Genomic DNA, 20000 nt, shown 5'->3' with positions numbered 1-20000 from the left:
GGGGGCAGAGGCAGGTGAATTTCTTGGGAGTTGGAAGCCAGCCTGGTCTACAAGAGCTAGTTCCAGATTAGCTAGGACTGTTACCCAGGGAAACCCTGTTTCGAAAAACAAGACAAAAAAATTAAAATTGAAGTAAATGTACAAGCCAAAGCTACAGGCCCTGGCCTCCACTCCTGTCCCTGAGGGCACCTGGTAAAAGTGAGAAGGCAGATTTCAGAGACTAGTAAAGTTCAAGGTCACCAGCCCTTCCTAACAGCTAGAACTCCTTGCTGAACCATTAAAGGGTGAGTCTAAGGCGGGCAGTGGTGGTGCACGCCTTTAATCCCAGCACTCTGGAGGCAGAGGCAGGCAAATCTCTGGGAGTTCCAGGACAGGCACCAAAGCTACAGAGAAAACTTGTCTTGAAAAGCCAATAAATAAATAAATAAATATATAAATAAATAAATAATATAAAGGGTGAGGCTACAACTTGATTGGTCTGCTTAGATATGTATTTTTTTTTATTTTATTTTTTTGTTTTTTTAGATATGCATATTTTTGTTATAGTCTTTTTTTTTAAATTTATTTATTATATTATGTGTATAGCATTCCTTCCACGTGTGCCTGCAAGCCAGAAGGGGGCACCAGGTCTCATTATAGATGGTTGTAAGCCACCATGTGGTTGCTGGGAATTGAACTCAGGACCTCTGGAAAAGCAGTCAGTGCTCTTAACCTCTGAGCCATCTCTCCAGCCCTGTTATAGTCGTTTTTGTTTTACTGGGCAGGAAAAGATATCCAAGTGGGAATTTTTCCACAGCTGCTTTAATTTTCTCAGACTCTGTATTTAGTATGAGAAGTGGGGTGTGGGGTAGGTTGTACAAACACAACTACTGAAGAAAAGAAACCCCAAGAAAGCAAGCGAGTGGTTGCCATGTCTTTGAAAGGCATTTAGGTGACTGGGAACTGCCCTTGCTGCCTCCCTCCTTTCCTCCCTCTCACCAATCCATAATTGTGGCAGCCCCTTGGCCCACATAGTCCTTTCACTGATCGGTCAGACACACTCTTTGTTTTATTTTTTAATTTTTGAATTGTGGGTGAAGTCAATTAATTGAGCTCTTAGATTATTATCATCATCATCATTATTATTATTTGTTTATTTGTGGTTTTTCCACATAGGGATTCCCTTTGTATGCTTGTTTGCCCTGGAACTCACTTTGTAGACAAGGCTGGCCTCAGACTCACAGAGATCTAGCTGCCCCTCCCTGCCTCTACCTCTGCCTCCTAGTGCCGGAATAAAAGGCCTGTACTAAACACACTTTTAGTTTCTCTGTGTCTGTCGTCGCTTTGCCTGCAGAACAAGGTAGCCTCAAACTCACAGCGATCTGCCTGCCTCTGCCTCTCCTGATCTCTGAGGGCTGAGAACTGAGAATAAAGAAATGTGCTGCCACCATTACCCAGCTAGGCAGCTGCCCAAAATATACTGCTGCTGCGGCAGCAATAAAAAAAAATAACCTGAGATAAACAAAGAAAAAAAAGAAAACACCAGTTTTTCTTCCTTCTTTCCTTTTTTCCTTCTTTTCTTCCTTCCTTGTTTTTTTTTCTGTTTTCTTCTTTTATTATTTTTTTGGTACAGGGTTTCTCTGTATAATACCTTTAACTCACTATATAAACCAGGCTGTAATCTTGGTGACATTATGGTTTTGGTTTTTTTCTTATTTCCTGTTTAATCATTTCTCTCTTTCTCTCTCTCTCTCTCTCTCTCTCTCTCCTCTCTCTCTCTCTCTCTCTCTCTCTCTCTCTCTCTCTCTCTCACACACACACACACACACACACACACACACACAGATTTAATTTATGTTTTTTATTTTTGTTTGTGTTTTTGTTTTGATTTTCAAGGCAGGGTTTTCTCTGTTGCTTTGGAGCCTGTCTTTGGAACTAGCCCTCGTCGACCAGGCTGGCCTCAAACTCCCAGAGATCCACCTGCCTCTCTGCCAGATATGGAACCAGTCCTTTTGAATGCTTTCATCCTTCCTGGTCATTAAAAATTTGAAATGAAAACTAAGTTCTACACAACTGGAAAGACTGTCTCAAATAAAAGTTAAATAAAATGTTCTGAAATAGGGCACCTTCCATGCCCCCCCCCCCACCAAGGACACACTTGGGTGCAGACCAAGAGATACAAACAAAATTTGAAATGAAACTAAATGTACATGAAATTAATAGAATGAGATACTAAAAACTTAGTTGGATTGTCACTGTGGTGCACATCTTTTATTCTATCATCCAAGAGACAGAGACAGGTGTACCTCTGTGAATTCCCAGGTTTTGGAGAGAGGCCCCCATCCCAAATTAAAAAAAATATATATATATAAAAGTTCAACCAAAAAAAAAAGAAGGAAGAAAAGAAGAAAGAAACATTATGAACTGTCTCCTTGTTTCTAGAAACTTGTTTTGATTTGCATTTCTCTGATGACTAAGCATGTTGAACATTTCCTTAAGTGTCTTTCAGCCATTTTAGATTCCTCGGTTGAGAGTTCTCTGTTTAAGTCTGTACTCCATTTTGTGAGTTAGATTATTTGTTCTTGAGATGACCAATGTCTTGTGTTCTTTGTATGTTTTGGAGATCAGACAGACCTCTGTCTGATGTGGGGTTAGTGAAGATCTTTTTCCATTCTGTAAGGCCGTCATTTTTGTCTTGTTGGCCGTGTTCTTTGCTTTACAGAAGCTTTTCAGTTTCAGGAGGTCTCTCTCACTTATTAATTGTTTCTCTCAGTGTCTGTGCTACTGGGGTTCTATTTAGGAAGCGGTCTCCTGTGCTGATGCGTTCAAATGCGTTTGATATTTTTATTTTTATATTCTTTTATTGTGGATGAAGTCAATTATTTGAACTCTCAAATATTTTTCTTGTTATTATCTCTTTATTTGTTTGTTTATTTGTGGTTGTTCAACATAGGATTTCGTTGTGTGCCCTTGTATGCGTATGCCCTGGGACTCACTTTGTAGACAAAACTGGCCTCAGACTCACAGAGAGCCATCTGCCTCTGCCTCCTAATGCTGGGATTAAAGGCTAAACAACCTTTTTTATATATTTATTTTCCTAATAATTTATTTTATCGGCATTGGTGTTTTGCCTGCATGTATGTCTATCTGAGGGTGTCAGATCTTGGAGTTACAGACAGCTGTTGACTGCCATGTGGGTGGTAGGAATTGAACCTGGGTCCTCTGGAAGAGCAGTCAGCACTCTTAACCGCAGAGCCATCTCTCCAGCCCCCACCTTTTTTTTGAAAACAGGGTTTCTCTGTGTCACTTTGCCTGTCCTGAATCTCAATCTGCAGAACAAGGTAGCTTTAAACTTACAGTGATCTGCCAGCCTTGGTCTCCCTGATCTTGAAGGTGTTTTATCATCTCTCTCTCTGTCTGGCTATCTATCTATCCATTCATTTATTAGTTTATGTATTTGTTTATGTGTTTATTTATGTATTTATTTATTTTTGTTTTCTGAGACAGGATTTCTCTCTAGCTTTTGAGTCTGTCCTGGATCCAGACCTGGTCACAGCTGTACCTGAAAATAAAATAAACAAACAAACAAACAAAAACAAAAACAAAGCAAAGCAAAAGCCAGGCAGGACTCTCTGGTTGACCTTCCCTTTCCCCCTCCCCCACGGGCTCCTCAGAGGCAGTGAGGCCTCCGGCAGGGAATCCACAGAGCCTCTGCCCAAGGCTCTCCAGGGAACCCACTCTCTCCCTTTCCCCCAGCCCCAGGGCTGCCAGCCACATCTATCTCAGGCAGAGATGGCGGGCACTCTGGCTATCCAGGATGTGACAGACACAGACACAGAGAAGCAGGGAGGAAAGTTGCCCACTCTCTCACTAGATGCAGGCATGCAGGAGGAACAATGAAAGAACGAGAACTGGAGAGATGGAATTTCTGGAATGTCCAGAAACCACATGGTGGGGATCTAGTGACCTCTTTTGGTGACAGGGAGTACAGCACAGATTTGGGTTCTTGTGCTCCTGAGATGTAACCCCCACAAGGCAGCAGCTCATAAGTGATTGTAAATCCAGTTTCACACGACTGCACATAAAATAAAGTTAAATAAATCATAAAAAAATTCTTTAAAAATTTGAAATTAAAATAAGTTCTACACAACCAGAAAGACTGTCTCAAATAAAAGTAAAATAAAATGTTCTAAAATAGGACAACTTCCCTGCCCCCCACCCCCACAGGGACACACTTGGTGCAGACCAAGAGATACAAACAAAATTTGAAATTAAACTAAATCTACAAGAAACTGACCCTGGTTATTGTGGTGCACATCTGTGAATTTCCAGGCTTTATAGAGAGGCCCCCAACCCAAATAAAAAAAAAAATATATAAAAGTTTAACCAAACACACCCCCCCACACACACACAAAAAAAAAAAAAAGGAAGGAAAGAAAGAAGAAGGAGACATTATCAACTGTCTCCTTGGTCCTAGAAACTGGACCATGGGAGTTTAGGACCTATAAGACAGTGCACGAGTCTTGTGATCTCACTTGGTAGATGAGTCTGGATTTTAACTCACAGATGTCCTTCTGCCTGTGTCTCCCATGTGTCTCCCATAAAGGGTTCCCTAATTCTTGAATGGCATACCGAAAGTAGTTATTTCTACTTAGTTTGCGTTTGATTTTTTTTAAAAAAATCCATGCCTATTTATTTATTTATTTTTGGTTTTTCACGACAGGGTTTCTCTGTAGCTTTGGAACTAACCCTTGTAGACCAGGCTGGCCTCAAATTCACAAAGATCCACCTGCCTTTGCCTCCCAAGTGCTGGGATTAAAAGAATGTGCCACCACCACCCGCCTTTGTTTCTTATATTTATTTTTGTAAAGCTCTACATTTTTCTTTGCTCTCTTCCATGTCTCCCCTTCAACCCTCTCCCAAGGTTCCCATGCTCTCAGGAGATCTTGTCTTTTTCTACTACTCATGTATTTTAGATCTATGTATGTCTCTCTTAGGGTCCTCATTGTTGTCTAGGTTCTCCGGGATTGTGATTTGTGAGCTTTATGTTTAAAAATCACTTATGAGTGAGTATATGTGGTAATTGTCTTTTAGGGTCTGGGTTACTTTCCTCAAAATGATGTTTCCTAGCTTCATCCATTTGCCTGCAAAATTCAAGATGTCATTATTCTTTTCTGCTGTGTAGTAAGTACTCCATTGTGTAAGTATACCACATTTTCCTCATCCATTCTTCAGTCAGAGGGCATTTAGGCTACTTCCAGGTTCTGGCTATGACAAACAATGCTGCTATGAACATAGTTGAGCCCATGTCCTTGTGGCACAATTGAGCATCCTTTACATATATACCTAAAAGTGGTATTGCTGGGTCTTGAGGAAGGTTGTTTCCTAATTTTCTGAGAAATCGCCACACTGACATCCAAAGGGGGCTGTACCAGCTTGCATTCCCACCAGCAATGCAGCAGTGTTCCCTTTTCCCCACATCCTCTCCAGCATAAGTTGTCATCAGTGTTTTTGATCTTGGCCATCCTTACAGGTATAAAGTGGAATCTCAGAGCTGTTTTGATTTACCTATCTCTGATGACTAAGGATGTTGAACATTTCCTTAAGTGTCTTTCAGCCATTTTAGATTTCTCGGTTGAGAGTTCTCTGTTTAGGTCTGTACCTCCATTTTGTGAATTGGATTATTTGTTCTTGAAATGACCAATGTCTTGAGTTCTTTGTATATTTTGGAGATCAGACCTCTGTCTGATGTGGGGTTAGTGACGATATTCTGTACTGGAGTTAGATTTAGGAAGCGGTCTCCTGTGCCGATGCGTTCAAATGCATTTTTTTAAATAAATATTTATTTATTATGTATACAATATTCTTTCTCTGTGTATGTCTGAAGGCCAGAAGAGAGCACCAGACCCCATTACAGATGGTTGTGAGCCACCATGTGGTTGCTGGGAATTGAACTCAGGACCTTTGGAAGAGCAGGCAATGCTCTTAACCGCTGAGCCATCTCTCCAGCCCCCATTCAAGAGCTTTTGATATTTTTATTTTTATATTTTTTTATTGTGGATGAGGTCAATTATTTGAACTCTCAAATATTTTTATTGTTATTATCTGTTTGTTTATTTGTGGTTTTGCAACACGGGGTTTCCTTGTGTATCCTTGTGTGCCCTGGAACTCACTTTGTAAACAAGACTGGCCTCAGACTAACAGAGATCCGCCTGCCTCTGCCTTCTAGTGCTGGCATTAAAGGCGTACACTAAACACATTTTTTTTTTTGAAAACAGGGTTTCTCTGTGTCACTTTGCCTAACCTGAATCTCAATGTGCAGAACAAAGTAGCCTTAAACTCACAGTGATCTGCCTGCTTTGGTCTCCCTGATCTTGGAGGTGTTTTATCATCTTGCTTACTTGATTTTTTGCTTTCTTGCTCTCTTGCTTTTTTTTTCCTTCTTTTATTAGTTAATTCTTGAGGCATGGTCTCTCTGTGTAACAGCCCTAGCCGTCATCTATCTATCTATCTATCTATCTATCTATCTATCTATCTATATTTATGTATATTTGGTTTTGTGTTTTGCTTTATGAGACAGGGTTTCTCTGCTGCTTTGGAGACTGTTCTTAAAACTAGCTCCTTTCTTGTAGACCAGGCTGTCCTAAAACTCCCAGAGATCCTATTTCTGCTAAATATGGAGCCAGTGCTCTTGAATGCCTTTGTCTGGTGAGGTCAAAAGCCACCCCCCACCCCCACCCCCACAACACACACACAAACCAAACACAGGCACAGGCACATCCAGAGACACATGAATAAACTTTTAAATTAAGAGCCCGGAGGGCTGGAGAGATGGCTCAGAGGTTAAGAGCATTGCCTGCTCTTCCAAAGGTCCTGAGTTCAATTCCCAGCAACCACATGGTGGCTCACAACCATCTGTAATGAGGTCTGGTGCCCTCTTCTGGCCTGCAGGCATACACGCAGACAGAATATTATATACATAATAAATAAATATTAAAAAAAAAAAAAAAAAAAAAAAAAAAAGAGCCCGGAGAGCTAGTTTCGTGGCTCGTCCAGAGAAATTGGGTTCAATTCCCAGCACCTGCATGGCAGCTCATAGTGATTGTAAATTCAGTAGTTTCTGGGTGATCTGACATCTTCAGACCATTGCACATAAAATAAAGTTAAATAAATCATAAAAAATTCCTTAAGAAATTTAACTAAGTCCTACACAATTGGAAACACTCTCAAATAAAAGTAAAATAAACGGAAAAGAATGCAGTGCTAAGTGCAGTTATGAAAATGTTTTGAAATGTGATACCTTCCCTGTCTCCCCCACATACACAAGCCACACTGAGAGATTTAAATAAAATCTGGGTAATCATTTATGTATCTGGCTTATGTCAGAGGGGCAGGGGAAGCTGAAGCCTTGTCCTTTGGGCTCCAGGTTCTCAGTACTGCATCAAAAACTCGAATGTATAGTGAGCCCATGTCTGTCCTGCCGGCAGCACTCAGGAACTGGGAATACAAGGATCAGGAGATCATCTTCAAAACCCAGCAAGTGCAAACCATCCTGGTGGGAAAGAGACCCTCTAAAAGAAATCAATAAAATGACATTTTTATTTTTTTCTGTCTGAAGTGAAAATGCTCCAAATAATTCACTGCATCAGTATTCCTGGAAATGATATCAAAGTCAGATTTTTTTTTAACATTTTATTTTATTTTTATTATATTTATTTATTTTGTTTTTTTGTTTTTTTTTTTTTTTTTTTTGGTTTTTCGAGACAGGGTTTCTCTGTGGCTTTGGAGCCTGTCCTGGAACTAGCTCTCTAGACCAGGCTGGTCTCGAACTCACAGAGATCCGCCTACCTCTGCCTCCCGAGTGCTGGGATTAAAGGCGTGCGCCACCACCGCCTGGCATAAATCAGAATTTTTCATATTATTCCATGGCTGTTGTAATTTTCTCTGTGGCAGACAGAGGCAGGCAGATCTCTGTGAGTTTGAGGCCAGCCTGGTCGTCTACAGTTCCAGGACAGGTGCCAAAGCTACAGAGAATCCTGGTCTCAGAAAAAAAAAAAAAAAAAAAAAAAAATTTTTTTTTTCTCTGTGTCTCCTGTATCGTGTGTCTTAAGGAATCCTAAGCGCCTGTAGGTGATCTAGGAAATCTCCTGTAGCAAGGGCCCTGGCCTCCACTCCTGTCCCCTGAGGGCACCTGGTAAAAGTGAGAGGGCAGATTTAAGAGACTAGTAAAGTTCAAGGTCACCAGCCCTTCCCAACAGCTAGAACTCCTTGCTAAACCTTTAAAGGGTGAGGCTACAACTTAATTCGTCTGCTTAGATATGGATATTTTTGTTGTGGTTCTTGTTTTACAGGGCAGGAACAGATATCCAAGTGGGAATTTTTCCACGGCTGTTTTAATTTTCTCAGACTCGGTATTTAGTATGAGAAGTGGGGTGTGGGGTTGTACAAACACAACTACCAAAAAAGAACCCCAAGAAAGCAGGCCTCCCTCCCTCCCTCCCTCTCTCAGTTCCTCCCTCTCACCAAGCCATAATTGTGGCAGCCCCTTGGCCCACATAGTCCTTTCACTGATCAGTCAGACACACTCTTTTTTTTTATTTTTGAATTGTGGGTGAAGTCAATTAATTGAGCTCTTAGATTATTATTATTATTATTAGTTTATTTGTGGTTTTTTCTACATAGAGGTTCCCTGTGTTTGCCCTGGAACTCACTTCGTAGACAAGGCTGGCCTCAGACTCACAGAGATCTAGCTGCCCCTGCCTCTACCTCTGCTTCCTAGTGCCGGAATTAAAGGCCTGCACTAAACACACTTTTTTCCCCCAAGACAGGGTTTCTCTGTGTCTGTCCTTTTGCCTGTCCTGAAACTCACACTGCAGAACAAGGTGGCCTCAAACTCACAGCGATCTGCCTGCCTCTGCCTCTCCTGATTTCTGAGGGCTGAGAATAAAGAAATGTGCTGCCACCATTACCCAGCTAGGCAGCTGCCCAAAATATACTGCTGCTGCTGCAATTAAAAAAAAATTAAAATAAAATAACCTGAGATAAACAAAGAAAAAAAAAGGAAAACACCTGTTTTTTCTTCCTTCCTTCCTTCCTTCCTTCCTTCCTTCCTTCCATCCTTTTTCCTTGTTTTTTTTTCTTCCTTTGTTTTTTTTTCTGTTTTCTTCTTTTATTATTATTATTTTTTTGGTGCAGGGTTTCTCTGTATAATACCTTTAACTCATTATATAAACCAGGCTGTCATCTTGGTAACATTATGGTTTTGTATTATGGTTTTGTTTTTTCTTATTTCTTGTCTGTAAATCGACAAATCAACATTTCTTCTCTCTCTCTCTCTCTCTCTCTCTCTCTCTCTCTCTCATTTAATTTATGTTTTATTATTATTATTATTTTTTTTTTGGTTTGTGTTCTTGTTTTGATTTCCAAGGCAGGATTTCTCTGTTGCTTTGGAGCCTGTCTTTGGAACTAGCTCTTGTCAACAAAGAGCTGGCCTCAAACTCCCAGAGATCCACCTGCCTCTCTGCCAGATATGGAACCAGTCATCTTGGTTAGTTCAAAAGCCACCCCATGGGCTGGAGAGATGGCTCAGAGGTTAAGAGCATTGCCTGCTCTTCCAGAGGTCCTGAGTTCAATTCCCAGCAACGACATGGTGGCTTACAACCATCTGTAATGAGGTCTGGTGCCCTCTTCATGTCCAGCAGGCATACAAACAGACAGAACACTGTATACATAATAAATAAATAAATTAAAAAAATAAAATCATAAGTAAAAATTAAAAAAAAGCCACCCCATAAACACACACACACACACACACACACACACACACACACACACACACACAGAGAAACATATATTTATTTTTTAAAAAAAAATTAAGGGCCTGAAGAGATGGCTCAGTGGCTCTGAGGAAGAGGTTTCCATTTCCAGCACCCGTATGGCAGCTCATACGTGATTGTAAATCCAGTTCCTGGATGATCTGATACCCTGACACCATTGCACATCTAAAGTTAAATAAATCATAAAAAATTCTTTAAGAAATTGAAATTAAACTAAGTCCTACACAACTGGAAACACTCTTAAATAAAAGCAAAATTAAATGTAAAAGTGCTAAAACAGTGCTAAGTGCAGTTATGAAAATGTTTGGAAATGTGATACCTTCCCTGTCTCCCACACATACAAAAGGCACACTGAGAGATTTAAATAAAACTTGAAAATGGGTGGGCAGTGGTGGCACATGCCTTTATTCCCAGCGCACAGGAGGCAGATGCAGGTGAATCTCTGGGAGTTCAAGGCCAGCCTGGTCTACAAGAGCTAGTTCCAGAAAAGCTAGGTAGGACTGTTATGCAGGGAAACCCTGTCTCGAAAAACAAAACAAAACAAAACAAAAAAATTAAAATTGAACTAAAGAAAGACAGATAGAAAGAATGAAAATGAAGAAACAAAAAAAAAAAAAACAAAGGAAGGCAGTCCTGGAGGCTTGTCTAAAAAGGGCCTTCGCTACAATGTTTTGAATTGTGATCCCCCCCCCCCACACATACGTACGTAAATACACACACACACACACACACACACACACACACACACACGGACAGACATGAGCACACTGAGAAAAACAAATAAAATCTGAAGTTAAACTCAATGTATAAGAGAGTCAGAGAACACACACACACACACACACACACACACACACACACACACGGACAGACATGAGCACACTGAGAAAAACAAATAAAATCTGAAGTTAAACTCAATGTACAAGAGAGTCAGAGACACACACACACACACACACACACACACACACACACACACACTGAAATAAAACCATGCTACAGCACGGTCTCATACAGGACTGTCATGCATTTGTTGAAGAAATCTACTTTGAAACATATTTCATGATAGTTGCCTAGTTAAAACTCACTCCCCTCCTTAGGGTCTGATGTTGACTGGTCAGGGCAAGCTTATAAAATTCCTTTGTTCAGAGCTAATGCTTGATGCCCCTACTATATTTATTTATTTAGGTTTTTCGAGACAGGGTTTCTCTGTGGTTTTGGAGCCTGTCCTGGAACTAGCTCTTGTAGACCAGGCTGGTCTCGAACTCATAGAGATCCGCCTGCCTCTGCCTCCCGAGTGCTGGGATTAAAGGCTTGCGCCACCACCGCCCTGCGATGCCCCTACTATAAAAATTGGTTTCAGAAACCGGCCTTTTGCCACAGTGTCAGAAGCCCAAACTCTGCCTGTGGTCTCAGCTAGCTGATAAGCTTCTGTGACTCGCAGTGTGTTTTAATTTTTAAGTTTGTTTTTGGTTTATTATACTTGGTGGTGTTCTCATCTTTGCATGACCCCCCCCCCGCCCCCACCCCAACATTTAAGTGTCTTTCGATCCCTCTGTTGAGAGTTTTCTGTTTAGGTCTGTACTCCATTTTTTTTTTAATTTATTTATTTTACATATATAGTGTTCTGGGCACCAGATCTCATTATAGATGGGTGTGAGCCATCATGTGGTTGCTGGGAATTGAACTCAGGACCTCTAGAACAGCAGTCAGTTCTCTTAACCTCTGAGCCATCTCTCCAGCCCTCCATTTTTTTTTTTTTTTTTTTTGATTTTTCGAGTCAGGGTTTCTCCGTAGCTTTTGGTTCCTGTCCTGGAACTAGCTCTTGTAGACCAGGCTGGCCTCGAACTCACAGAGATCCGCCTGCCTCTGCCTCCCGAGTGCTGGGATTAAAGGCGTGCGCCACCACCGCCCGGCCTCCATTTTTTTTTAATTGGATTATTTGTTCTTTTGATGACCAATTTCTCGAGTCCTTTGTGTATTTTGGAGATCAGACCTCTGTCTGATGTGGGGTTAGTGAAGATCTTTTCCCATTCTGTAAGGCCGTCATTTTGTCTTGTTGGCCATGTTCTTTGCTTTACAGAAGCTTTTCAGTTTCAGGAGGTCTCACTTATTAATTGTTTCTCTCAGTGTCTGTGCTACTGGGGTTCTATTTAGGAAGCGGTCTCCTGTGCCGATGTGTTCAAGTGCATTTGATATTTTTATTTTTATATTCTTTTATTGTGGATGAAGTCAATTATTTGAACTCTCAAATATTTTTATTGTTATTATCTCTTTATTTGTTTGTTTATTTGTGGTTGTTCAACATAAGGTTTCGTTGTGTACCCTTGTATGCCCTGGGACTCACTTTGTAGACAAGACTGGCCTCAGACTCACAGAGAGTCATCTGCCTCTTCCTCCTGGTGCTGAGATTAAAGGCATGCACTAAACACCTCTTTTATATATTTATTTTTCTAATAATTTATTTTATTGGCATTGGTGTTTTGCCTGCATGTATGTCTATCTGAGGGTGTCAGATCTTGGAGTTACAGACAGCTGTTGACTGCCATGTGGGTGGTAGGAATTGAACCTGGGTCCTCTGGAAGAGCAGTCAGCACTCTTAACCGCAGAGCCATCTCTCCAGCCCCCACCTTTTTTTTTGAAAACAGGGTTTCTCTGTGTCACTTTGCCTGTCCTGAATCTCAATCTGCAGAACAAGGGAGCCTTAAACTCACAGTGATCTGCCTGCCTTGGTCTCCCTGATCTTGGAGGTGTTTTTATCATCTCTCTGTCTGGCTATGTAGCTATCTATCCATTCGTTTATTTATTTATTTTTTTTTTTGTTTTCTGAGACAGGATTTCTCTCTAGCTTTGGAGTCTGTCCTGGATTCAGACCTGGTCACAGCTGTACCTGGAAACAAAACAAAACAAAAACAAAGCAAAGCAAAGCAAAAGCCAGGCAGGACTGTAATGGTTGACCTTCCCTTTCCCCCTCCCCCATGGGCTCCTCAGAGGGGGTCAGGCCTCCTCCAGGGAATCCACAGAGCCTCTGCCCAAGGCTCTCCAGGGGACCCACTCTCTCTCTCCCTTTCCCCCAGCCCCAGGGCTGCCGGCCACATCTATCTCAGGCAGAGGTGGCGGGCACTCTGGCTATCCAGGCTGTGACAGACACAGATACACACAAGCAGGGAGGAAAGGTGCCCACTCTTTCACTAGGTGTAGGCATGCAGGAGGAACAATGAAAGGATGAGAACTGGAGAGATGGAATTTCTGGAATGTCCAGAAACCACATGGTGGGGATCTAGTGCCCTCTTCTGGTGACAGGGAGTACAGCACAGATTTGGGTTCTTGTGCTCCTGAGACCTACCCCAATTTAATACTGACATTATCCTATCATACCCTATATATCACATATAGGCTTGCTTGATATCACACGCATACACTGCCTACGTTTCTGCCTGACCCCTGTGAGAGAGCCTGGTACCTTCAGAAGGCAGAAGATGGGGTGTGGGTCTGTCTGTCTGTCTGTCTGTCTATCTGTCCATCTATTCTTCCATAAAGTATTTATGTAATACTTTATTCCTTTGTTTGTTTTGTGACAGGGTTTCTCTCTAGTTCTCTCTAATTGAGTCAGTCCTGGAACTAGCTCTTGGAGACCAGACCGAGTGCTGGAATTAAAGGCGTGTACCACCATTACCCGGTTAGAAGTCTTTTTAAAAAGTAGGCAATTAGAGCTGCAAATTTCCTCATAGGACTGATTTTACTGTGTGCCAGGGTTTGTGTAGGGTTTTGCTTTCATTTTCTTGAGTGAACCTCCCCCCCCCCCCCCCCCCCCCCCCCGTCTCTCTTATTCTAGAGCTCTGTTTTGTCTTCCATGAGCTCTGAGGGGTACTTGGCTTGAGTGTGATATACACACACAGACTCACTATTAAGGAAAGTTCAAGATCAAGATCCTTTCCTAACTCTGTGACCTTGCAACAGAGAAGTTTCAAGGGGTGTGAAGGGTGTGCCTACTGACACTGGCATTCATTTTATCTGCTAGGCAGCAAATGCTATGGATTGTGTGTGTGTGTGTCTCTGTTAGTTTAGGTGTCTTTCCAGTCCACGTTGGTGTAATTACCGTGCGTGTGTATATTCAGTGCTCTGATCCTTTCAAATGGTTGTGAAGGAAGGCCTAGCCTAGGAATGACTTCAGTGACGTGTTGTTATTTTCCTTTCCTAACTCTGTGACCTTGGGACAGAGAAGTTTCAAAGGGTGTGAAGGGTGTGCCTACAGCTCCACTGGCCTTCCTTGATGTGTACATCTGTTGCCTTTCCTGTAGTAAACATTCTTGTTGGAGTTGGGAAATTGCTGATTCGAACTCAGCCAAATTCATGGAATAGCCCTGGCTGTCCTGGAACTCATTTTTATAGACCAGGCTGTCCTTTTGGTGACGTTCTATTTTTTTTTTCTTCCTCTTATTTTTCTATCTGCAGTCAACATTGGTGTAAGGACTGTGTACCTGTATATTCACTGCTCTGATCCTTCTTCCTTCCTTCTTCCTTCCTTCCTTCCTTCCTTCCTTCCTTCCTTTCTTTCATATGTCTGCCCTCTCCCGAAAACCCAAAAATTTCTAGCCTCCCAACGCAATTAAAAATAACTAAAATTTTAGTAAACTGGCATTTAAAAAAGGAAGGAAGGCAGGCAGGCAGGCAGGCAGGCAGGCAGGTAGGCAGGCAGGCAGGCCTGGATGGTGGTTGTGAAGGGAGCCCTGGCCTAGTCATATCCTCTGCCATGACTGTAACCCCAGTACTCAGGAGCTCTAAAGGGTCTGAGAAGCTGCTTTCATGCTTCTGCTGCTGGGCATTTATTTATTTATCTATCTGGCTTATGTGGGAGGGGAAGGGAAAGCCAGAGCCTTGTCCTATGGGCTCCACGCTCTCAGTAGTGTCTCATAAACTCGAGTGTGAGGGCCCATGTCTGTCATGTCAGCAGCACTCAGAAACTGAAAACACGAGGATCAGGAGATCATCTTCAGCAACTCAGCAAGTGAGAACCATCGTGGTGGGGAAACAGACCCTCTCCAAGAAATGACTAAAGTGACCTGTTTATTTTTTTCTGTCCTAAGTGACACATCACTATGACGATATTATTCCCGGAAATGAAATTCGAGTGGGATTTTTTTCAAAACTATTTTTATTTCATTATTATTATTATGATTATTATTTAAAAAAAAACTATTCCACGGCTGTTTTAATTTTCTCCGACTCGGTATTTAGTCTGAGAAGTGTGGGCTGAGGGTGTGGGGAGTGGGGTGAAGAAAAAGAACCGCAAGCAAGCAAGCAAGCAAGCAAGCAAGCAAGCAAGCAGTGGCCATGGTGAAAGGAGACTTAGATGGCAGGGAACTGCCGTTGCCGCCTCCCTCGGTCCCCCTCGGTCCCCCTCGGTCCCTCCTTCTCACCATGCCCTAATGGTTGCAGAAGCCCCTGGCCTGTCAGACACACTCTTTGTTTCCCGTGAGCAAGCGAGCGAACGATCGATTCGCCTGTTTTCCTAGCTGCCTGTGGTCTCGGTCGTACTTTCGTTTTCGTAGCCCCGAATGTCCAGCCCGGCCCACGTTCACCGTGTTCGGGGGTGGGGTGGGGGAACCGACAGGGGAGTTCCCTGTCCTGCTGTGGGCCCGTGCCACCTCCGGGCGTGAGCGTGGGAGGACGCTGTCACGCCAGAGAAGGTGAAGACGCCGCCGCCGCCGCCGCCGCCGCCGCCGCCGCGGCCGAGCGAGCGAGCGAGCGAGCGATCTATGGCGGTCGGTTGTCGGGCGCCCCCTAGCGGTGGCCTTTTTCTCCTGGTCCTCGGTCGGTGACGAGGACGGGGCGAAACGGCTTTTGTGAGGCGGAAAGAGTGACGAGAGTCCCGGCCTGGCAGGCGGGTGTGTCCCGGAGTCGGTGTCGTGCTTGGGAACGGTCTCTGTGTAGGAGGTTGTGCCGGAAGTCACCCATGGGTGCATGCGTGCATGCGTTGGGGATGGAACCGAGTGACGGGACCAGCTGGAGAGGGTGCTGGGAGACTCGAGCGGGTCGACCAGAAGGCTTCAGTCGTTCGCGTACCCCCGCTAGGTGTCGGGTCCTCCCGGGCCCAGGATCGGTGAAATACCCCGGCTTTAAAAGTTGCTTTTCCCTTGCCTTTTCTCTCTTCTAAGAGCCCTGGGACCCGGCGACCCGAGGCCGAGAGGAGGCGATGGTTGATCCCGGCTTCCCCGCTGGGGTCTCGGACATTTTTTTTTCCTCTTGCGAGAACCATCGGTCCTCAGTGCCGGACTTCGTCATCTTGAGGCCGAGAGGAGGCGGTGGTCCCGGCTTTCTCGCCTCCCTGTTCCGGACTCTCGGAGCTTTTTATTCATTTTCTTCCTCTTGTCAGGAACCCTCGGTCCTCAGTGGCGGGCTTTGCCATCCTGAGACCGAGAGGAGGCCGTGGTGCCGGCTTCCTCGCCTCCCTGGTCCGGACTCGTTGGGGTCTCGGAGCTCTACCCCGCCCCTTTCTCCTGCCCTCGGTCTTGCGAGAGCCCAGCGGCGGGCCTCGTGTTGTCGAGGCCGAGAGGAGGGTGGTGGTCCCGGCTCCCCTGTTCACTGGTCCCCGGTTTCTTGGACTCGAGATTTTTTTTTCCAAGTTTTTTCTTCTTGCCCTTCTCCATTCCTAGCGGCTGGTCGCAGGGTCCTCGGCCGGGAGGAGGCTGGGCGCCCGGCTTTCTGACATGTCCACCTCGCTCTCTCGGTCCTTTCATGGTTATGAGGTCGACCAGTTGTTCCTTTGAGGGTCGGTTCTCTTGTTTATGGGGACATTTTTGGGACATTTCACCCAGCCTCACTTTCAGGAGTTCTGTGTGGTCTGTGAATGACTCCCCGTATCTGTTGTCATTCTTCTAATGGTTGCTATCTGTCCTTATTGTACCTGCAGATAGGTGCTGACACGCTGTCCTTTAATTGGGTGACATTAAAGGACGCTAGGTGGCGGTCTCTCTTCTGAGCCTCACTGGGTGTTACTTTTCCCGTCTAGCCCAGCCCGCGCCTCGCTGCCTTTTGGGGCTGGGCCCGTGTGTGCTTTTCCTGTGCGGCTTTTTGAGATGACCGGCTTCCTTGCCTTGCTTTTGCCCGTGGTGAAGCGTGTCAGGCATCCCCGCTTCGTGGCTTGTCACCCGTTCTGCTTGGATGGTGGGACCCGTCTCTCGATGCTTCTTTCTCCCTTACCGTCCCGGTGCTTTTTTTTTTTTTCTTTTTTTTTTTGGGAGGGCGGGGACCAGGTTGTGGAGCTCCCGAGTCTCCTCCATGGTCCTCTGCTCCCGTGTGCCTCCCGAGCGCACTGTTTTTTCTCACCCCCTTCCCAGCTTGTGGAGCTCCCGAGTCTCCATGAGTCCTTTTGGGTTGAGGGTGGCCCGGCCCTTCTGCTGCCTTATGTGCCTCCCGAGTGCACACCTTTTCTTGGATTCCCTGGTTGACCCCCCGCCGCTGTTTTTTGGTGTGGAGGTGTGTGAAGGGTTTTCTTTTTTTTTTTTGTTTTTTTTGGCGGCATGTGTTGGGTCTGTGGTGATCTCTCGCTCGATTCTTCCCGGTTCCGCTTTGTTGATCGATGTGGTGTGCTCGCCCTGTGTTCATTCGGGCCGGAGGCCTAAGCCGCGCCAGGCGAGGGACGGACATTCATGGCGAATGGCGGCCGCTCTTCTCGTTCTGCCAGCGGGCCCCTCGTCTCTCCTCCCCACCTTTACCGGTGGTGTGTGGAAGGCAGGGGTGCGGTTATCCGGCCTGAGCCCTGTGAAAGCCCCCCCGCACTCCTCGCTGTGGTTCGTGGGGGTTCCTGTGAGGCGCGCCGGGGGCTTTGTTCCCCGTCGCGCGTTTCGCTATGCCCACCGTGTGTGGGTCTGTTTGGCCCTCCTCCCTCCGAGCCGGGGGAGGGTCGGCTGATGTGCCGTGTTACGTGCCCCTCCCGACCGGGTTCGTGTGCACGCGCCTTGCTTTGTGATCCTTGTGGTGCTCCTGGAGCGTTCCAGGCCGATCTTCAGAGGTGCCCGGTTCTGAGCGGTGGCGGCGTTTCCCGGTTCTCTGACGTGTATGCCTCCTGCGCGTGGTGTACGGCCTTTAGCGGTGTTCCTCTGCGAGGTGTGTGGTCCCGAGGATCAAGTAAGGGGGTCGAGGCGAGCGGTAAGATGGCTCTCTCACGGCTATCTCGTGAGATCGGGCGAGCGGCCCACCACGCGCTGCCTTCTCCCGTAGGCGGTGAGCCGTTGGGTGGTGTTGAGCGGTCGCGGCCGGCCTTTTTCATTTTCTTCTCACCGTTAAAGGTGGTCTGTCTGATGGACTGACTATAAGAATGCCTCCCCGCCTGGTGCAGACCCGGTGGGTGTTGCCGGAGAGGCAGGCCTGGCTCTCGGGGGACCTCTTGTGTAGTATGCTTTTTCTCGGTCCGGTCCCCCCTGTCCGCGAACGCTCAAGAGTGCGCCCCGGAAAGGAAGCCTTACCGATACCACAGACCCCCCCGCCTCGCCGCGCTCGAGATCATCGAGTGGTGTGCGTGTGTCGCTTCCCCTGCTCTTGCGCTGCCGCGGCCGGAGGCTCGTCGGGCCGGGTCCGTCCCGCCCGCCCTCAGTGAGAAAAAGTGCCTTCTCTAGCGATCCGATGGGAAGAGAGGGCGTGCTTGGGGTCGCCCTGGCACGCCCTGAACGCCCGATGCGCGTAGCTTTGGCCGGGTGCCCCTCGCCGTGTCCCGTCTTTGGGGGGGGAAGACCCGAGCGTTTGTGTCGCCCGCTGCGGCCCGCGCCTCCTCGCTCCGAGTCCGGGGAGGAACCACGCGGGGCAAGAGAGCGTGTCGTGAAGCCGGCGTGCCGTGTCGGAGCCTGAGATGTGTTACCCGTGGTGGGGAACGAAGGGGGGCCGCGTGCGCGCACGCCCGAGTGCCGCGGGACCCCGATTCCCCCGCTCCCCCCGAGGGTGCGTACGCGCCTCGGTCGGGGCGTGGAACCGAGCGGAAAGAGCGGGGCTGGGTGGCGGTGGGCTCCCGGGCCCCACCCGTCCACCGTCCGTGCCCGCCGCGAGCGGTCCTTCCCGCGCTTCCCCGTCTTTGCCGTTCCCGCGGACCGCGGCCTCGCCGCGCGCGTCGCGTGCGTGCGTCGCTCGTGTTGTGTGCCGTGTGGAGGTCGCCTCGCTCCCCCTCCCCGGCAGCGTTCCCACGGTTGGGGAGCAGCGGTTGACCCGTCCCTCCTCGGGGTCGGGGATCCGGTTCTGGCTTTGCGGGGTCGTGACCTCTCTCTCGGGTGCGGCCTTTGGAGAGAACGGCGGTCGGTCGTCTCCCGGCGCGTCGCCGGACGCGTCGGGGCCCGTCGCCGCCGGAGGGCCTTCCTTCGGCGGTGGCGGGCGCGTCTGTCTCGGCGGTGGGTCCGTGCGAGAGGGTGCGAGAGGCAGGCAGGCTCTGCGCGTTTCGGGAGCCTCGCGAGGAAAGGAGGCTTAGCGGACGTCCGTCGTCTGCGGCGTGGCGGTGGGTCCGCCGGCCGAGGTGCGTCTGGGGACTCTTCCGGCCCCGTCGTCGTCCTCCGGGAAGGCGCGTCTCGTGTGGGGAACCGCCACCGCACCGGGTTGGGTGCCTGGCGGTGAGATACCCCTCACTTGCGTGCTTTTTTTTTCCTCCGGTGCGGCGGCGGGGGCTCCGGTCGATGACTCTCCCCGTCCCCGAGGTCCGGGCCCGTCCGAGCGTCGTGGGCCTCGGCGTCCCCCCTCACGTCCCTCGAGGGGAAGACCGTCTGCGTGTCGTCGTCTCTTCTCCCCCTCGCGCCTCTCCCCCGCGTTTGCGAGCACGCGCGCGTCCCGGTTTTACGCGGCGTTCTGGTCCCCTCCGCCTCCGCCTCTCGTCCGGGGGCGGCCGCCGTCCGTCTCTCCCGCCAAGCCCGTTGGCGCGGTGTGTCGTCTCCCGCCCGGCCGGTTCCCGGTCTCCGGACCCCGCCCGGAGCGGGTCCGGGATCATCCCGCTCTCCCCGGCGTTGCGCCTCGCTGCCGCGTGTGTGGGGGGGCCCGCCGCGGCCCCACACCCGCCCTCGAGCGCCCGCCCGCGGCCGCCGGCTTGGAACCGCGGCGTGGTCAGTAGGCGCGGTGCGTCGCGCGGGAGCGCGTCCGTCTCGCGGCGGCTCGGCGGTCTCCGGCGGGTGGCCTCTCCCGGTTCCGGCCACCCGCCGCCCTCCTCCCGCTCTCCTC

The sequence above is a fragment of the Microtus oregoni genome, unplaced genomic scaffold (genome assembly GCF_018167655.1).
Source record: "Microtus oregoni isolate MIOR12 unplaced genomic scaffold, Mior012 000060F_ref0000265, whole genome shotgun sequence".
Taxonomy (NCBI): Eukaryota; Metazoa; Chordata; class Mammalia; order Rodentia; family Cricetidae; genus Microtus; species Microtus oregoni.
Note: the sequence above shows the minus strand (reverse complement) of the source record.